A 19038-nucleotide genomic window follows, 5' to 3' on the forward strand; every position below is an offset into this window, starting at 1 on the left:
ATCGGCCTCTACTTTAGAACCCAAGTTCCATTTGGGTAAAGGTACATTGAAACAAGTATTTTGCATCAGTGTTTACTGTGGAGAACGACATGGAAGATGTAGAATGTGGAGAAATAAATAGTAACATCTTGAAAAATGTCCGTATTACAGAGGAGGTGGTGCTGGATATCTTAATTTTCAGAAAGGTGGATGAATCTCAGGTACACGATGAGTTGTGAGGAAAGGCCAGGGAACTATAGAGCGGCGAGCCTGACATCAGTGGTGGGCAAGTTTTTGGATGGAATTCTGAGGGGCAGGATTTACATGATTTGGAAAAGGAAAGGGATAGTCAACATGGCTTTGTGTGTAGGAGATTGTGTCTCACTAACTTAGTTGAGCTTTTTGAGGAAGTAATGAACAGGGTTGATGAAGGCAAACCAGTGGATGTGATATATATGGACTTCAGTAAGGCGTTCGACAGGTTCCTCATGGTAAACTGGTCAGCAAGGTTGGTTCATATGGAATCCAGGGAGAACTGGCCACTTGGTTACAGAACTGACTGGAAGGTAAGAGACAGAGGGTGGCCTGGAAGGTTGCTTTTCAGACTGGAGGCCTGTGACCAGCGGTGTGCCACAAGGATTGGTGCTGGATCCACTGCCTTTCGTCAATTATAGAAATTATTTGGATGCAAACATAGGAGGTATGGTTAGTAAGTTTTCAGATGACACCAAAAGTGAAGAAGGTTACCTCAGAGTACAAAAGGATCTTGATCAGATGGACTAATGAACCGAGGAGTAGCAGAAGCAGTTTAATCTAAATAAATGTGAGGTGCTGCATTTTGGAAAGGCAAATCAGGGCAGGACATATACGCTTAATGGTAAGGCCCTGGGGAGAGTCACTGAACAAAGAGACCTTGGAGTGTAGGATCGTAGGTTCTTGGAGTTGCAGTTAGATAGGACAGTGAAGCAGGAGTTTGGTACACTTGCCTTTATTGGTCAGTGCATTGAGTATAGGAGTTGGGAGGGTCATGTTGAAGCAATACAGGACATTGATTAGGCCACTTTTGCAATACTGCGTTCAGTCCTGGTCTCACTGCTGCAGGAAGGATGTTATGAAACTTGAAAAGGTTCAGAAGAAATTTACAAAGATGTTGCCAGGGTTGGAGGGTTTGAGCTACAGGGAGAGGCTGAATGGGCTGGGGCTATTTTCCCTGGAGGATCCCTGGAGGCTGAGGGAGTGACCTTATAGAGGCTTATAAAATCATGAGGGGCATGGATAGGGTGAATACAGAAGGCTTTTCCCCAGGGTAGGGGAGTCCAAAACTAGAGATCATAGGTTTAAGGTGAGAGGGGAAAGATTTAAAAGAATCCTAAGGGGCAACCTTTTCACACAGAGGATGGCGCATGTGTGGAATGAGCTGCCAGAGGAAGTGGTGGAGGCTGGTACAATTACAGCATTTAAAAGGCATCTGGATGGGTACATGTATAGGAAGGGCTTAGAGGGGCATGGGCCAAATACTGGCAAATGGGGCTAGATTAATTGAGGATGTCTGGTCAGCATGGACAAGTTGGATTGAAGGGTCTGTTTCTGTGCTGTACATCTCTATGACTCTGTGACAATATAAACTTTTCACCACACCCTTCAGACTGTATTCTCTCTCCAATTATTTCCCATCCGACTTATCAAAGGCCCCTCCAACCATTATCCTGGCAGCGATTTCCAAACTTTACGAGAACGAAAGAAATGTTGAGTGACAATAGACAATAGACAATAGGTGCAGGAGTAGGCCATTCGGCCCTTCGAGCCAGCACCACCATTCATTATGATCATGGCTGATCATCCACAATCAGTATCCTGTTCCTGCCTTATCCCCATAACCCTTGATTCCACTATCTGTAAGAGCTCTGTCTATCTTTTTCTTGAAAGTATCCAGAGAGTTGGCCTCCACTGCCTTCTGGGGCAGAGAATTCCATATATTCACCGCTCTCTGGGTGAAGAAGTTTTTCCTCAACTCTATTCTAAATGGCCTCCCCCTTATTTTTAAACTGTGTCCTCTGGTCCTGGACTCACCCATCAGCGGAAACATGCTCCCTGCCTCCAGAGTGTCCAATCCCTTAATAATCTTATACGTCTCAATCAGATCCCCTCTCATCCTCCTAAACTCAAGTGTGTACAAGCCCAGTCGCTCCAATCTTTCAACATATAATAGTTCCACCATTCCGGGAATTAAACTCGTGAACCTACGCTGCACTCCCTCAATAGCCAGAATGTCCTCCCTCAAATTTGGAGACCAAAACTGCACACAATCCTCCAGGTGCGGTCTCACCAGGGCCCTGTACAGCTGCAGAAGGACCTCTCTGCTCCGACACTCAATTCCTCTAGTTATGAAGGCCAGCATGCCATTAGCTTTCTTCACTGCCTGCTGTACTTGCATGCTTGCTTTCGTTGACTGATGTACAAGAACACCCGGATCTCGTGGTACTTCCCCTTTACCTAACTTGACTCCATTTAGATAGTAATCTGCCTTCCTGTTCTTGCCACCAAAGTGGATAACCGCACATTTATCCACATTAAACTGCATCTGCCATGCATCCATCCACTCACCTAGCCTGTCCAAGTCACCCTGTATTCTCATAACATCTTCCTCACATTTCACGCTGCCACCCAGCTTTGTGTCAACAGCAAATTTGTTAATATTACATTTAATGCCTTCATCTATATCAGTAATGTATATTGTAAACAGCTGCGGTCCCAGCACCAAACCTTGTGGTACCCCACTGGTCACTGCCTGCCATTCCGAAAGGGACCCGTTTATCACTACTCTTTGCTTCCTGTCAGCCAGCCAATTTTCAATCCAAGTCAGTATTTTTCCCCCAATACCATGTGCCCTAATTTTGCTCACTAATCCCCTATGTGAGACTTTATCAAAGGCTTTCTGAAAGTCCAGATATATTACATCCACTGGCTCTCCCTTGTTACATCTTCATAGTTAAATCCTCAAAAAATTCCAGAAGATTAGTCAAGCACGATTTCCCCTTTGTAAATCCATGCTGACTCTGACCTAACCTGTTACTGCTATCCAAATGATTCGTAATTTCATCTTTTATAATTGATTCCAGCATCTTTCCCACCACTGACGTCAGGCTAACCGGTCTGTAATTTCCTGTTTTCTCTCTCCCTCCTTTCTTGAAAAGTGGGACAACATTAGCCACCCTCCAATCCACAGGAACTGATCCTGAATCTATAGAACATTGGAAAATAATTATCAATGCGTCCACGATTTCTAGAGCCACCTCCTTAAGTACCCTGGGATGCAGACCATCAGGTCCTGGGGACTTATCAGCCTTCAGACCTAACAGTCTATACAACACCATTTCCTGCCTAATATAAATACCCTTCAGTTCGCCCATTACGCGAGGTCCTTCAGCCACTACTGCATCTGGGAGATTGCTTGTGTCTTCCCTAGTGAAGACAGATCTAAAGTACCTATTCAACTCTTCTGCCATTTCCTTGTTCCCCGTAATAAATTCACCTGTTTCTGACTTCAAAGGCCCAATTTTAGTCGTAACCATTTTTTTTCTTTTCACCTACCTAAAAAAAGCTTTTACTATCCTCCTTTATATTTTTGGCCAGTGTGCCTTCGTACCTCATTTTTTCTCCACGTATTGCCTTTTTAGTTATCCTCTTGTTGCTCTTTAAAACTTTCCCAGTCCTTCCGGCTTCCCACTCATCTTTGCTATGTTATACTTCTTCTTTTTTATCTTTACACAGTCCTTAACTTCCCTCATCAGCCACGGCTGCCCCTGCCTCCCCTTAGGATCTTTCTTCCTCTTTGGAATGAACTGATCCTGCACCTTCTGCATTATATCCAGAAATACCCGCCATTGTTGTTCCACTGCCATCCCTGTTAGGGTACTGTACCACTGAACTTTGGCCAGCTCCTCCCTCATAGCTCCATAGTTCCCTTTATTCAACTGCAATACTGACACATCCGATTCTCCCTTCTCCCTCTCAAACTGCAGAGTAAAACTTATCATATTATGGTCACTACCTCCTAATGGCTCCTTTACTTGGAGGTCCCTGATCAAATCTGGCTCATTGCACAACACCAGATCCAGAATTGCCTCCTCCCTGGTAGGCTCCAGTACAAGCTGTTCTAAGAATCCATCTCGGAGGCACTCTACAAACTCCCTTTCTTGGGATCCAGTACCATCCTGATTCTCCCAGTCTACCCGCATGTTGAAATCTCCCATAACAACTGTAGTGATACCTTTGTGACAGGCCAATTTCAACTCCTGATTCAACTTGCACCCTACATCCTGACTACTGTTTGGGGGCCTGTAGATAACTCCCATTATGGTCTTTCTACCCTTAGAACTCCTCAGCTCTATCCATACTGACTCTACATCTCCTGGCTCTATGTCCCCCCTTGCAAGGGACTGAATATCATTCCTCGCCAACAGGGCCACCTCACCCCCTCTGCCCGTCAGTCTGTCCTTTCGATAGCATATATAGCCTTGAATATTCATTTCCCAGGCCCTGTCCATTTGAAGCCACGTCTCAGTTATCCCCACAACACCGTACTTGCCGATTTCCAACTGAGCCTCAAGCTCATCCACCTTATATCTTATGCTTCGTGCATTCATATATAATATTTTTAATTTGTTACTCCCCTCACCCTTCTTATCAATCCCTATTTCACCTGACCATTCTGTATGAACCCTTCTTGAGTTTTCTGCTCGGTTGAATCTGTTGTCTTTCCTAACTTCTCTTAGTTTCACTTTCCCTTTAACTTCTTTCTTACATTTCCAGTATGTCCCTCCCCGCCACTACTTAGTTTGAGCGAATTGAGGAGAATGGAGAAGCTGGGGTTATTTTCCTTCAGGTTGAGAAGGACAATAGTCAACAAACTGTCCTGGATCACCCACATAGATGCGACAGTCAAGAAGGCAGAACAACGCCTCGGCTTCCTCAGGAGGCTAAGGAAATCCAGCATGTCCATAGGGACCATCACCAACCTTTACAGATGCACCATACAAAGCAAAAAGTGCAGTGGAAAGTCAACTACAACACAATGTTTAAAAGACAGTTAGATGAGCACATGCATTGGGAAGGTTCGAAGGGATATGGGCCTGGAGCAGGCAGGTGGGACCAGTTTCGTTTGGGATTATGTTCAGGCATTGGACCAAAAGGTCTGTTTCTGAACTGTATGAGTCTGTGACGCTATAAAATCAGTTGTTAAGAGGAAAAGTGACATGAATATATTGAAACATTTTAGTCAAGCCTTAGTCCTTGGAAGAGAGTGAGCAATTAATATTTCACATATCCCAGCTAGGAATCAGTGAGCTCACACTGGATAATGACAGAACAGTTTGTGCATTCTATTACATAGCCTTCAATCTGAAGTATATTCCCCTGATGACCTGCATTTGCAGTACATGCTAACTCGCTGGACTCTTAAGAAATGCCCGAGGTTCAGCTCTTGCAACCTGGACACACGTAGAACATAGAACATAGAACATAGAACATTACAGCGCAGTACAGGTCCTTTGGCCCTCGATGTTGTGCCGACCTGTGAAACCAATCTGAAGCCCGTCTAACCTACACTATTCCATTATCATCCACATGTTTATCCAGTCGCCATTTAAATGCCCTTAAACTTCGCGAGCCTACTACCGTTGCAGGCAGGGCATTCCACACCCTTAATACTCTCTGAGTAAAGAACCTACCTCTGACATCTGTCCTATATCTTTCACCCCTCAATTTAAAGCAATGTCCCCTCGTGCTCACCGTCACCATCCTAGGAAAAAGGCTCTCCCTATCCACCCTATCTAACCCTCTGATTATTTTATATGTCTCAATTAAGTCACCTCTCAACCTTCTTCTCTCTAACGAAAACATTCTCCAGTCCCTCAGCCTTTCCTCGGAAGGCCTTCCCTCCATACCAGACAACATCCTAGTAAATCTCCTCTGCACCCTTTCCAAAGCTTCCACATCCTTCTTATAATGCGGTGACCAGAACTGTACTCAATACTCCAAGTGCGGCCGCACCAGAGTTTTGTACAGCTTCACCATAACCTCTTGGTTCCGGAACTCGATCTCGCTATAGAGCCGTATTAGGTATCAACGCAACCAGGTGCAAAAAGCTAAGGTACAAAGTATTGAGAAAATGTGAGTTTAAAGTTAAGAATTACTTCACAGAGTGATTAGAAAAATAAATAAATAAGGTAACAGTTTACATTAAAGTCTTTCTTAGTTTAAACTAGGCAAACAAAAGAATAAGTTAACACGTTCAACCATTTTTGATGTGTCCTCTGCTTATCTCACTCTCTGGTAGCTCTCAGCTGCCTATTCTCAATGCTGCTGCTGTGTTAGATACTGTCGCTGGTGCTGGGGCTGCTGCCTCTGCAATTTCCTCTCGCGCCTCGGGAACGTCCCCGAGTAGAATCCACTCACACACTGAGGCAAAACTCTGCCATGACCCACTCCGAGACCAGGCTAAGAGCTGCCGTGGGGGAGGTGAACACCTAGAAGACGAAACACTAACAATGGGGAGAGAGAAAGACGAGAAAAGAGAAGGAAATGAGAAATAAACAGAAGGAATGGAGGAGCTCTGGTTGGAGCATCCTACTCTGCTGCCATCTTGATTTGAGACTTGGCTCAAATGATACTCACTGATTCCAGTTTTGCTCGGGCTCTTTGATGCCACACTCGGTCGAATGCAGCCTTGATATCAAGGGCTGTCACTCTCACCTCACCTCTGGAATTCAGCTCTTTTGTCCATGTTTGAACCGGGGCTGTAATGAGGTCAGGAGCTGAGTGGCCCTGGTGGAACCCAAACTGGGCGTCACTGAGCAGGTTATTGCTGAGCAGGTGCTGCTTGATAGCACTGTTACTGACACCTTCCATCACTTTACTGATGGTCGAGAGGAGACTGATGGGGCGGTAACTGATTGGGTTTGTCCTGTTTTTTTATGTACAGGACATACCTGGGCAATTTTACACATTGTCGGGTAGATCCCAGTGCTGTAACTGTACTGGAGCAGCTTGGCTATGTCCAGTGTCTCCAACTGTTTCTTGATATCATGTGAAGTGAATCGAATTGGCTGACGACTGGTATCTGTGATGCTGGGGACCACTGGAAGAGAAATTGGATTGGAGTGGACGCTGGGTGTAGCAGGAAGATCCATTCCCCCACCCCATGCATTTTCACTGACCTACACACACTGACTCAAACCTAGCAATACTTCAATATAAAAATTCTCCTGCTTGCTTTCAAGTCTATTCCACCAATTTATCTCCTTCCCCAGTCGCTGTAACTTTCTCCAGTCCACAGCCTTCTCCTGTCTCAAACATATTCTCACCCTGGCTTAAACATCTCCCATTTCCTTCACTCTAGCACTGATGATTGAGCCTAGATCTGTCTGAGCCAAAAACGCGCAAAGGATACAGGCCAAAGTGGGACTAGTTTAGCTTGGGAAATTTGGTCAGCATGGATGAGATGGACAGAAGGGTCTGTTTCCATGCTGTATGACTCTATGATTCTCTATTTGCCCCTCTCAAGTCCTCTTCTTTTTTACATTGACTCGGCTTGCGCTGATCAGAATTTAGAAGATTGAGGGAGGATCTCATAGAAACATATAAAATCCTGATGGGACTGCACAGGCTAGATGTGGGAAGAATGTTCCTGATGATGGGGAGGTCCAGACCAAGGAGTCTAAGAGTAAGTGGTGAGCCATCCAGGACTGAGATGAGGAAAAATTTCTTCACTCAACCAGTTGTGAACCTGTGGAATTCTCTCCCATAGGAAGACGTTGGGCCCAGTTTGTTAGATATTTTCAAGAGGGATAAATGGATATAGAGAGAAAGTGGGAGTGGGATACTGAAATGCACAATCAGCTATATTATGATGAATGGTCATGAAGTCTGAAGGGCTGAATGGCCTACTCCTACACCTGTTTTTAATGTTTCTAGAAGCTCCTTAACACTGACCTGATGCTTCCTTTTGTAGTTCAGCGCCGAGTTTGTCTCAGTAATGTCCTCTGTGGCGGTGTTAGAGGTGCTACATGAATAGTTTGTTGGTGTCGTTCTTGCAGTAGGAAAGCAGGTTTCTGAAGCGGTGCTGTCACTGCTCAGCTGTGTTTGAGGTGTTTGCACATTCACCAATGAGAGCCTGGAAAACAGTTAAAACCAACACTTCCTGGCAATTCCCTCCGGGAGGAAACTCTCCTTAATCAGGCAGCCTGTTGTCCTTCCTCCCTAAACAAAGACAGTTTTGCAGTCAGTCACGATGTGATGGGAATGAGTTGCCTTGCTCCTGAGCGTGTAACAGAGAAGCTTTTCGAACAGGTCAGTGTGGATGGTGCATGCGCCTCACTCTCTGGATGTCTCAGTGTGGTTTTCAGTGTCAGCTCCTGAAATATGTCGCTGTTTTTCCAACGCATGGAGGTTTTGATAAGTGTTTCTGTCACACCTGTGTGCTCATTAACACGGAACTGGGCCTGTGCTGCAAATCCCGGGCTCCTGCATTGACACAGGCACAGTTTGGCAGAGGTAAAAGCAAAGAATGGCAGCTGTTGGAAATCTGAAATGAAACCAATCAATAGAGCTGAGCTTTGTATCTAACCCCGTGGTGCCGCTGTCCTGAGAGTGTCTGCTGGGAGGCAGTGTAGAGGGAGCTTTACTCTGTACCTAACCCTGTGCTGTCCCTGTCCTGGAAGTATTTGATGGGGGACAGTGTAGAGGGAGGTTTACTCTGTACCTAACCCTGTGCTGTCCCTGTCCTGGAAGTATTTGATGGGGGACAGTGTAGAGGGAGGTTTACTCTATATCTAGCCCCGTGCTGTTCCTGTCCTGGGAATGTTTGATGAGGACTGTGTAGAGGGAGCTTTATTCTGTATCTAACTCCGTGCTGCCCCTGTCCTGGGAGTGTTTGATAGGGAGCAGTGTAGAGAGAGCTTTACTCTGTATCTAACCCTGTGCTGTCCCTGTCCTGAGAGTGTTTGATGGGGGGGGGATAGTGTAGAGAGAGCTTTTGTCTGTATCTAACCCCGTGCTGCCCCTGTCCTGGGACTGTTTGATGGGTAAAGTGTAGAGGGAGCTTCACTCTGTATCTAACTCTTCTGCTGTCCAGTGTAGAGAGAGTTTTACTCAGTATCTAACCCTGTGCTGCCCCTGTCCGTAGCATATCTGATGAGGGACAGTGTAAAGGTAGCTTTACTCTGTGTCTGATCCTGTACTATCCCGGTCCTGGGAGTGTTTGGTGGGGACAATGTAGAGAAAGCTTTACTCTATATCTAACCCTGTGCTGTATCTGCCGCAGAAGTGTTTGTCAGGACAGTGCAGAGAGAGCTTTACTTGCAGTTTAAAAGCGCAAAGGCAGTTCTACATTCTGTTTAACAGAGTAGAGGAAGCTTTACTCTGCATCTAGCCCTGTGCTGCCCCTGCCCTGGCAGTGTCAGATGGGGACAGTGTTGACAGAAATAGAAAATGCTTGGTAATATCAGCTGGTCTGATAACACATGTGGTGAGAAAAACAGAGTGAATGTTGTGAGTTTGAGATGACACTTCATCGGAACACCAGTTGCCTGAGACTTTTCTCCTTTTCATTCCCCTGAACTCCTTTCTGTGCGTAGGTGCTGCATCTTCTTATGGGTCCCTTCTCTACAAGCCTCTCTCTTGTTTCCACTCATCTGTAGTACACCTTCTCATTCCAGCTTATCTTTTGGTGTAACTTTTGCTATGTCTCAGCCTGCCTCTAGTCCTCTCAACTCCAACATCTCTCAGTCTTTTGAAGCCTTTCTTTGCTGCTTAAGTATCGACAGTAAGTGAGAGAGATAGGTCGAACCAATATGTCCTTCCTGACCTGTCTTTCCCAGTCTCTCTCTCTCTCTCTCTCTCTCTCTCTCTCTCCTTTGCTTTGTACCTCAAGCAGTCTCTCAAGCCAACTCCTTGTTCATCTTTTGATGCTTTCTGCACGTCCAACCTCTCCTTCTCCTGCTCTTGGTCTTTCTTTAACATCCTGCACTTCCTCTGCTAGTCTCCCCCTTTACTGTCCCACCCTTTCCATTCCCTACCGTGAGGGCATTAACCTCTCAATGGACCTTTTTTTCAAAGGTAAGGTGATTCTGTCCAAAGGTCACTCAATTGGAAAACTTTCCAAGGGGTTTTCCAAAAGTGTTGAAGTCACAGACACTGTATGTAGATGGCTGATAATGATATAAAATTTGAAGCAGTATTTCTCTTTTAAATTTGAGGTTTTTCTGAGATGAGTTTGTTTCTTGCCACTAGGGAAAACCCAACAGAAACTGTGCTGTGGGAAACAGAGCTCAGTGCCCCAATCTGTCAGTTTGTTAGCAGATACAGAAACTGTGTTATGCAAATAAAACAGACACACACAAATAATTCTACTGACACATTAACAAATACTTTCTCAGTTGTTCTGTAGGTGTCAGTTGTGATGCCGTGAATATGTCCCTGGCATCGATATAGGTCTTTTTGTGTTCGGGAGACTTGTGCATGCAAAACTCCGTAAACAAACCAGAGTGGTGCTGCTCTATCGGAAGACCAATTGTTCAAGTCAGACATTGAACCTCGTCTGTCCCCTGAGATGGATAAGGAAGATCCCACAGTGCTCATCTAAAGAGCAAGTTGTGAATATCCCAGTGACCTGATCAATGTTTATCCACAAACTCCAAACCACAAAGTTGGATTACCTGGTTATATTGTTGTATTGCTAATTGTGGAATCTTGCTCTGCGCAAGCTGGCTGCTGTATCTCTCACATGCCGGCTTTTGGCTACTCTTTAAACTGACTTAATTGGCTGTAAAGCAACAAAGGATATCCTGAACGGGTGGAGACTTCTCTCTTTCGGTAACATAATTTATGAAGGCTTTCATTAATTTCTGCGCAATGTTACACGGAAAAATAGATTCTGCTATTTTACACATTATTGTCTTCCCTTCATTTGTGTAATCCTGAACTAATCCCACTCTCTCCCAACTGCCCTGTGTTAATCCCCAACTATTTCTTCTGCGAAGTTGTGTTTAATCAAAATGCTAAAAATCATGACCAGTTTTGGCAAAGTGCTGAAGAGTAGGCTGATTGAATAATTGGGATGAATGAAATACGTCTTTAAAGACATTGCAGACGTTATTGGGCTGTATGGCCTGTTTCTTCGCTCCATCGTTAGTGTAGGCGACAGACAGTGATAGAATTGCTCAGCACCAGGCTTTGTTTGAAATCCGTGAGGTTTTTAAATCAATGCACACTGAAATCTGGCTTGGCACAGTTTAAGATCTGTAATTGACTCTGACAATCCCAAAGATTCGTAACCCTCTGAGTGAAGATATTTCTCCTTTTCATAGTTGGCATTTACTGGCCTCTTACTCAGACAGTGCGACTTTGTCCTTCAGTCTCAAGCCAGATGAAACAGTTCCTACACACTCTCTCCCTGATTTCCAATGGTTCCGTCTGGGATTCCTTTTGTAATGTCATTGACAGAGAACTGACTGCAAAGCATCAGAGATAATGGGAACTGCAGATGCTGGAGAATGCGAGATAACAAGGTGTAGAGCACAGCAGGCCAAGCAACATCTTAGGAGCACAGTATTGCAAAGCATTGTGTGAGCCCAGGAAAGGATTTGGAGCAAAACCATTCTCACCAAACCTTCCTGGTATGTGACTCAGGGCAGCCAGAGCATCACCATGAGACTTATTCCAAGAGGATGGCAATGTGGATACTCACTTTAGGCATTCAACTGAGAACCCCCTGAGCTCTCACAGGGAGCAAAAAACTGATGATGACATTACTTTGAAGAGAAGGAAACACTCCTGGGTCCCGGCCCAATATTTAACCCAAAATCCAATGAAATCATCAATCTTACTCCTGTGATACCATTCTATCCCTTGCAGGACAAAATGACGACATGGTAGCATAGTGGTTAGCACTACTGCTTCAGGGCACCAGGGACCTGGGTTTGATTACAGCCTTGGTCAACTGTGTGCAGTATGCATGTTCACCTTGTGTCTGTGTGGGTTTCCACCCACATTCCAAAAATGTGCAGTTTGGGGTGGATTGGTCCATGCTATGTTGCCCATAGTGTCCAGGGACATGTAGGTTAGGTGGATTAGTCAGGGGAAATGCAAGGTTGCAGGGATGGAGTGGGGTGGGTCTGGGTCGGTGTGGACTCAATGGGCTGCATGGCCAGGTTCCACACTGTAGCGATTCTATGATTCTATGAAAACAAACTCTGAGATGTTTCTGCAAACACTGTGGCTACAAGGGCAGGCCAGAGACTGAGAATGCTGCAGCGGGTAACTCACCTCCTGACTCCCTAAAATCTGCCCACCATCTACAAGGCACAAGTCAGGAGTGTGATGGAATACTCCCCACTTGCCTGGATGGGGGCAGCCCCAACAACACTCAAGAAGCTCAACACCATCCAGGACAAAGCAGCCGCTTGATTGGCCCCACATCCACAAACATCCCACTCCCCCCACCACGAACACTCAGTAGCAGCAGTGTGTACTATCTACAAGATGCAGAAACTCACCAAAGATCCTCAGGCAGCACCTTACAAACCTACAAAAACTCCCAAACTGACCCTCTCCACTTTTCTAGCTGTCCCTCTTCCTTTAAGATGATTTTTTCAACCCATTTTCTTAATCAAGTCCATGGCCTTTATCTTGACGTCAGATATTGTCTGATGCTGTTTCTGTGCAGTGCCTTGGGACAACTTGCTATGTTAACGTTGCTTTATACATGTAGGTTGTTGTTAGCGGAACTAGGCTTTGCTTGGTTGAGCTGCTATGCTTGTCCCCTCCTAGTACAGCAGCGATCTGTCCTTGCTGCATTGTTGGTGTTACTACATCCTCAGAGGTACTGCCTCTGCATGAGATCCTGTACAACAGGCCCCGTCTGCTCCCCTTAAAGCAAAAGCCGGCTTTTGGAGATTGGAGAGTCTAGTGTTTGAAGAAGAGCAGGAGGATGGCAGGAATATCCATGGAGTCTCTACAATGGAGCCCATCAGGAATTGCTCACTCATCCCACACTTCCACTTTTGCTGATGGGTCTTGTGGTCTGTGCGGTTATCTACATAGCTATAACTAGGTAACTATGTGAAGAACTTTGAGATCTTGCTGTTGGATTTGATACACAATACAGAAAAGAAAACCTTGTCTTTTCCACTGTTAATCATTGTCTCAATCAGTACGAGCCAAAGTGACCTTATCAAACTCAACATGGTCAATCAGGTAAGTATTGAGCTCAACTTATGGAGAAGTTATTGAATTATTGGCAGAATTTGAGCTTGCTTTGTAGTAAGAAACTGTGATATAAACTGATCCCTTACATGCAGTTTCCTTCTGTTTGTGATGAGGGCCAGACATCATGGGATTGTGATCACAACATAATTTTACCACCAATCATCAGCCTGGGGCCGTAAGTTCAAAATCACAGCCAGATCGCTATCGGCTGAGTGTTCACTGAATGTGTTCTTGATATGAAGACAAAGCCAGCATTTATAAATGTGTCAACATGTAAACAGGTTAACACATAAACACAAATTAGGGGAAGGCCATTCAGCCCCTCGAACCTGCTGTGCCATTGAGTAAGATCAATTAGGGTGGCATGATGGCTTAGAGGTTGGCACTGCAGTCTCACAGCACCAGCGTCCCAAGTTCAATCCTACCCTCGGGTCACTGTCTGTGTGGAGTTTGCACATTCTCCCCATGTCTGCATGGGTTTCCTCCAGGTGCTCCGGTTTCCTCCCACAGTCCAAAGATGTGTAGGTTAGGGTGGATTGTCCATGCTAAATTGTCTGTAGTGCTCAGGGATGTGTAGATTAGGTGCATTACAGAGGGAAGCTTGGAGGGTCAGTGTGGACTTGTTGGGCCAAAGGGCTTGTTTACACACTGTAGGGATTCTATGATCATGGCTGACCTAATTACTCCACGTTCCTGCCCTCAATAACTTTTCACCCTCTGCCTTACTGTAAATTTATCCATGTCTCCCTTAAAACTATTGAAGGACCCTGCTTCCACTGCCCTTTGATGAAGACAGTTTCTATGAGAAACATTTTCTCTCATCTTTGTCTTAAGTGATGACCCCTAGTTCTAGATATCCTCAGAAGAGGAAATATACTCTGTGTATCTGCCCAGCCCAAACTCCCAGGATCATATATGTTACCATCAAGTTGTCTCTTACTCCTCCAAATTCTAGTGGATACAAACCCAGCCTGTCTAGGCATTCCTCATAAAAAAACCCACCCATTCCAGATGTTAGTCTGGAAAACCTTCCCTGAGCTGTGCCCAATGTATTTATTACCCTTCTTTAAAGAAGGATATGAATAATGTACCTCCCACTCCAGACCCTTGGATGCCCTCAAAGAACTGCTGCAATCCCACGGAAGTACCTTTGAAGATCCTTCAAACCAGGGGCATGAAAGATAGTCCTCTACCAAGCCAAAGTGTGAAAGTTCAAAGTGTGAAACACTCAAACACTAACAAGTCATTCATGTTCCTGACCCTGGACCCGCAAAGTTAATGCACCACGGCGACCTCAGCAGAATACTCCCAGGAGGACTGGGAAATCCTTTAGGGAGGTCCTCAAAACCACCTGGAGAGGTCAATAATTCCACTGACTCATGGGCGACACTATCGTGAGACCCACCAAAATGCAGACCGTTGATCAGACAAGCTCCGGACACACTGGGAGGTTTCCTCAGGAATGAAGGTAAAGTCAAGGTGTGGAAGGAAGAGCACAAACATTACATTAACAGCTATCTGACCCTTCAAGCATCAGCCGCCCCGAATGTGACAGGATCTACAGATTAAGCACTGGGCTTAACAGTCACCCAGCACCCATTGAACCTGAATGAAGCAAGTCATTCTTCATCCAGAGAGTAACCGCCTAAAAGGATGGTTGATCCCCAATGCCCTTAGGGAGGGAATTTCAGGATTTTGACTCAGCAACACTGAAGGAACAGCAATATATTTCCTGATGAAGAGGCATCTAGACTCAGAATGTTAGGTCTCTCTCTCTCCATGGATGCTGCCCAACCCGCTGTGATTCCCAGCAATTTTTGTTTTCAGATATATTTCCAAGTTTGGATGGTGAGTGATTTGGAAAGGAATTTGCGGGGGGTGGTGTTCCCATGTATCTGCTGCCCTTGTCCTTCTGGATGGAAGTGGCCGTGGGTTTGGAAGGTGCTGTCTGAGGATCTTTGGTGAATTTCTGCATCTTGTAGATAGTACACACTGCTGTGACTGAGTGTCGGTGGTGGAGGGAGTGGGATGTTTGTGGATGTGGTGCCAATCAAGCGGCTGCTTTGTCCGGGATGGTGTCGAGCTTCTTGAGTGTTGTTGGGGCTGCCCCCATCCAGGCAAGTGGGGAGTATTCCATCACACTCCTGACTTGTGCCTTGGAGATGGTGGACAGGCTTTAGGGAATTGGGGGATGAGTTACAGCGTTCCTAGCCTCTGACCTGCTCTTGTAGTCACTGTGTTTATGTGGTGAGTCCAGTTGAGCTTCTGGTCAGGATGTTGATAGTGGGGGATTCCGAGATAGTAACATTGAATGTTGAGGTGTGATGGTTAGATTCTCTTTTGTTCATGACAGTAATTGTCTGGCATCTGTGTAATGTGAATGTCACCTGCTGCTTGTCAGACCAAAGCTGGATATTATCTAGATCTTAAAATGTGAGGCTGGATGAACACAGCAGGCCAAGCAGCATCTCAGGAGCACAAAAGCTGACGTTTCGGGCCTAGACCCTTCATCAGAGAGGGGGATGGGGTGAGGGTTCTGGAATAAATAGGGAGAGACGGGGAGACGGACCGAAGATGGAGAGAAAAGAAGATAGGTGGAGAGGAGAGGATAGGTGGGGAGGTAGTGAGGGGATAGGTCAGTCCAGGGAAGACGGACAGGTCAAGGAGGTGGGATGAGGTTAGTAGGTAGGAAATGGAGGTGCGGCTTGGGGTGGGAGGAGGGGATGGGTGAGAGGAAGAACAGGTTAGGAGGGCAGAGACAGGTTGGACTGGTTTTGGGATGTAGTGGGTGGAGGGGAAGAGCTGGGCTGGTTGTGTGGTGCAGTGGGAGGAGGGGACGAACTGGGCTGGTTTTGGGATGCGATGGGGGAAGGGGAGATTTTGAAGCTTGTGAAGTCCACATTGATACCATTGGGCTGCAGGGTTCCCAAGCGGCATATGAGTTGCTGTTCCTGCAACCTTCGGGTGGCATCATTGTGGCACTGCAGGAGGCCCATGATGGACATGTCATCTAAAGAATGGGAAGGGGAGTGGAAATGGTTTGCGACTGGGAGGTGCAGTTTTTTATTGCGAACAGAGCGGAGGTGTTCTGCAAAGCAGTTCCCATGCATCTGCTAGGATGATGCATTGTATCCGGAGGTTGGTGGGGTGGTGTGTAGGAACGAGGGGGATCCTCTTTGGGCGGTTGTGGCGGGGGTGGGGTGTGAGGGATGTGTTGCGGGAAATGCAGGAGACGCGGTCAAGGGCGTTCTCGACCACTGTGGGGGGAAAGTTGCGGTCCTTGAAGAACTTGGACATCTGGGATGTGCAGGAGTGGAATGCCTCATCGTGGGAGCAGGAATAGCAACTGATATTCCACTTGGGAACCCTGCAGCCCAATGGTATCAATGTGGACTTCACCAGCTTCAAAATCTCCCCTTCCCCCACCGCATCCCAAAACCAGCCCAGTTCGTCCCCTCCCCCCACTGTATCACACAACCAGCCCAGCTTGTCTCCCCCCCCCCCCACTGCATCTCAAAACCAGTCCAACCTGTCTCTGCCCCCCCTAACCTGTTCTTCCTCTCACCCATCCCTTCCTCCCAACCCAAGCCGCACCTCCATCCCCTACCTACTAACCTCATCCCACCTCCTTGACCTGTCCGTCTTCCCTGGACTGACCTATCCCCTCCCTACCTCCCCACCTATACTCTCCTCTCCACCTATCTTCTTTTCTCTCCATCTTCGGTCCGCCTCCCCCTTTCTCCCTATTTATTCCAGAAACCTCACTCCATCCCCCTCGCTGATGAAGGGTCTAGGCCCGAAACGTCAGCTTTTGTGCTCCTGAGATGCTGCTTGGCCTGCTGTGTTCATCCATGCCCACACTTTATTATCTTGGATTCTCCAGCATCTGCAGTTCCCATTATCACTATTATCGAGATCTTGTTGCATTTGAACATGCTACCTGAGGATTCGCAAATGCTGCTGAACATTGTGAACATCCCCACTTCTGACCTTATGATAGAACATAGAACATTATAGCACAGTACAGGACCTTCGGCCCTCGATGTTGTGCCGACCTGTCATACCGATCTCACGTCCATCTAACCTACACTATTCCATGTACCTCCATATGGTTGTCCAATGATGACTTAAATGTACTTAAAGTTGGCGGGCAGAATTGGACACAATACTTTAGGAGGCTGCTAACAGCGTGTTGTAATTATCTTTGAGCTTCTGAGTTGGTCCTGTCACTACTCAGCGGGGTAACCTGAACATTAGAGATAGGAGCCTAAGGGAGGCCATTCAGCCCTTCGAACCTGCTTCACCATTCAATGCAATCGTGCTAATCCTTTACCTCAACTCTACTTTCCAGCTGTTCTCCATATCCCATGAGAGACCAAAGGTTTTTCTCTCTTGGTCTTGAGTGTATTTAATGATGATGTGTCCACAGCCCTCTGCAGTAGAGAATCCAAGGATTCCCAATCCTCTGAGTGAAAAAAATATTCTCATCATCTCACAGCCTGATTGTCCCGTTATCCTGAGCCTGCGTCCCATGGTACAGCTTTCCCAGGCGAGCTGGGGAGCAAGGAGCCAGCCTGACAATGTCAACCTTGTCAAGCCCCTTCAAAACGTTCAGTCTCGGAATGAGATGAGCCCTCTTTGTGATTCGGGACTGTTTGAGATTTACAGGCAAGTGCTGTTTTCCGAAGAATGGCCGGGTTACAGAAAGTACGCAGGGTCTGTACGTAAGTCGCACGCGTTTTTGGGTCCTGATGACTATAAGCTCAGGTCTCTTGATGCTAATTTGTATAATGTCAGCGGGGGTTTGTGACAAACAGGGCTGTGCAGGTTTTTAAAGCAGTGTGGTGAGTAACAGTTTCCGAGGGATTGGTTCTTGTGAAGTCGACAATTGATACAGCGTTTCGTACCCAACAGCAAGCTGCCACGTCCTGTGTCACACTGTGAAACCAGTTTTATCAATGAGAGGACTAGGATCAGTGAGAGACTCGATTACCTTCTGTGCGAAACGTTGCTTTGAAAAGGTAATTTATTTTTGTTCTACTACTGTCGGGCGTATTTAGAATTCGAGAGCCTAACGTGCTGTCTTATTTACTGCAAGTGGGTAGCTCAGGAACATATCCAATCTGTGCGCTTCAGCCTGCTGTTGGTCTCACAGAGACACGTGCAGTGAACAGGATTCTCTGAGATAGAGAGAGACAGAGAAAAGCAAGGCTGCAGGAGAGCAGCAGTGGGAATTAAAAAGGATCAGATGGAGAGGGGGGAACGAAGCAGTAGGTGAAAAAGAGAAGTGAAGGGAGACTGAGAGAGAAAAGGGGAACGGGTTGACGGAGAATTGTATTCAGAGACGAGAAATAATGCGCTCAGTTTTCACTGATAACGTTAGCGGGATGGAAGGTAACGGTTTCATCTGGAATGAGCAGCGTAGCTCCCTGGGTAGCAAAAACCCCTCCCCACCAGTTTTGTCCCATTCCCGCTGTAAACCCCCTTCCCCAGCAACCCCACCTTCTCCCCCCACCCTCGGTATTCCTACCTCCCCAGTAAACCCCCTATTCCCAGGAACCTCACCTCTCTCCCCCTGTAACACCCCCGTAACCCTTTCTCCCCCAGTAACCAACCCTCCCCCAGCAACCTTACCTCCCCCAAGTAACCCTCTCTCCCTCAATAACCCATTCTCCCCACTAAACCTCCCTCCCCCAGTAACCCCCCCCCCCCCTCAGCAATATCGCCTCTCTCCCCAGTAAGCGGTGAAGCGGGAAGCGGGGTACAGCTTTTACTCGGGGAGTGGGTTACTAG

General features: G+C 46.5%; 1 protein-coding gene across 7 annotated transcripts in view; it reads left to right on the forward strand.

Moving 5' to 3' along the window:
* The window catches only part of LOC125455725 (probable G-protein coupled receptor 132), a 111180-nt gene that overhangs the window by 57014 nt on the left and 35128 nt on the right, over positions 1–19038 (forward strand). For 2 of the 7 annotated variants that reach the window (XM_059649429.1, XM_059649430.1), the window contains exon 2: positions 18160–18266. The exons of 1 other annotated variant lie outside the window; for it this stretch is intronic. The gene's annotated coding sequence lies outside the window, so the exon portion shown is untranslated. Of the gene's footprint in view, positions 1–8210; positions 8329–17937; positions 17966–18058; positions 18267–19038 lie in introns of those variants that run through there. 4 more of the 7 variants (XM_048538089.2, XM_048538093.2, XM_048538096.2 and 1 more) reach the window with 4 other exon arrangements.

Source organism: Stegostoma tigrinum, chromosome 10, assembly GCF_030684315.1.
Source record: "Stegostoma tigrinum isolate sSteTig4 chromosome 10, sSteTig4.hap1, whole genome shotgun sequence".
NCBI lineage: Eukaryota > Metazoa > Chordata > Chondrichthyes > Orectolobiformes > Stegostomatidae > Stegostoma > Stegostoma tigrinum.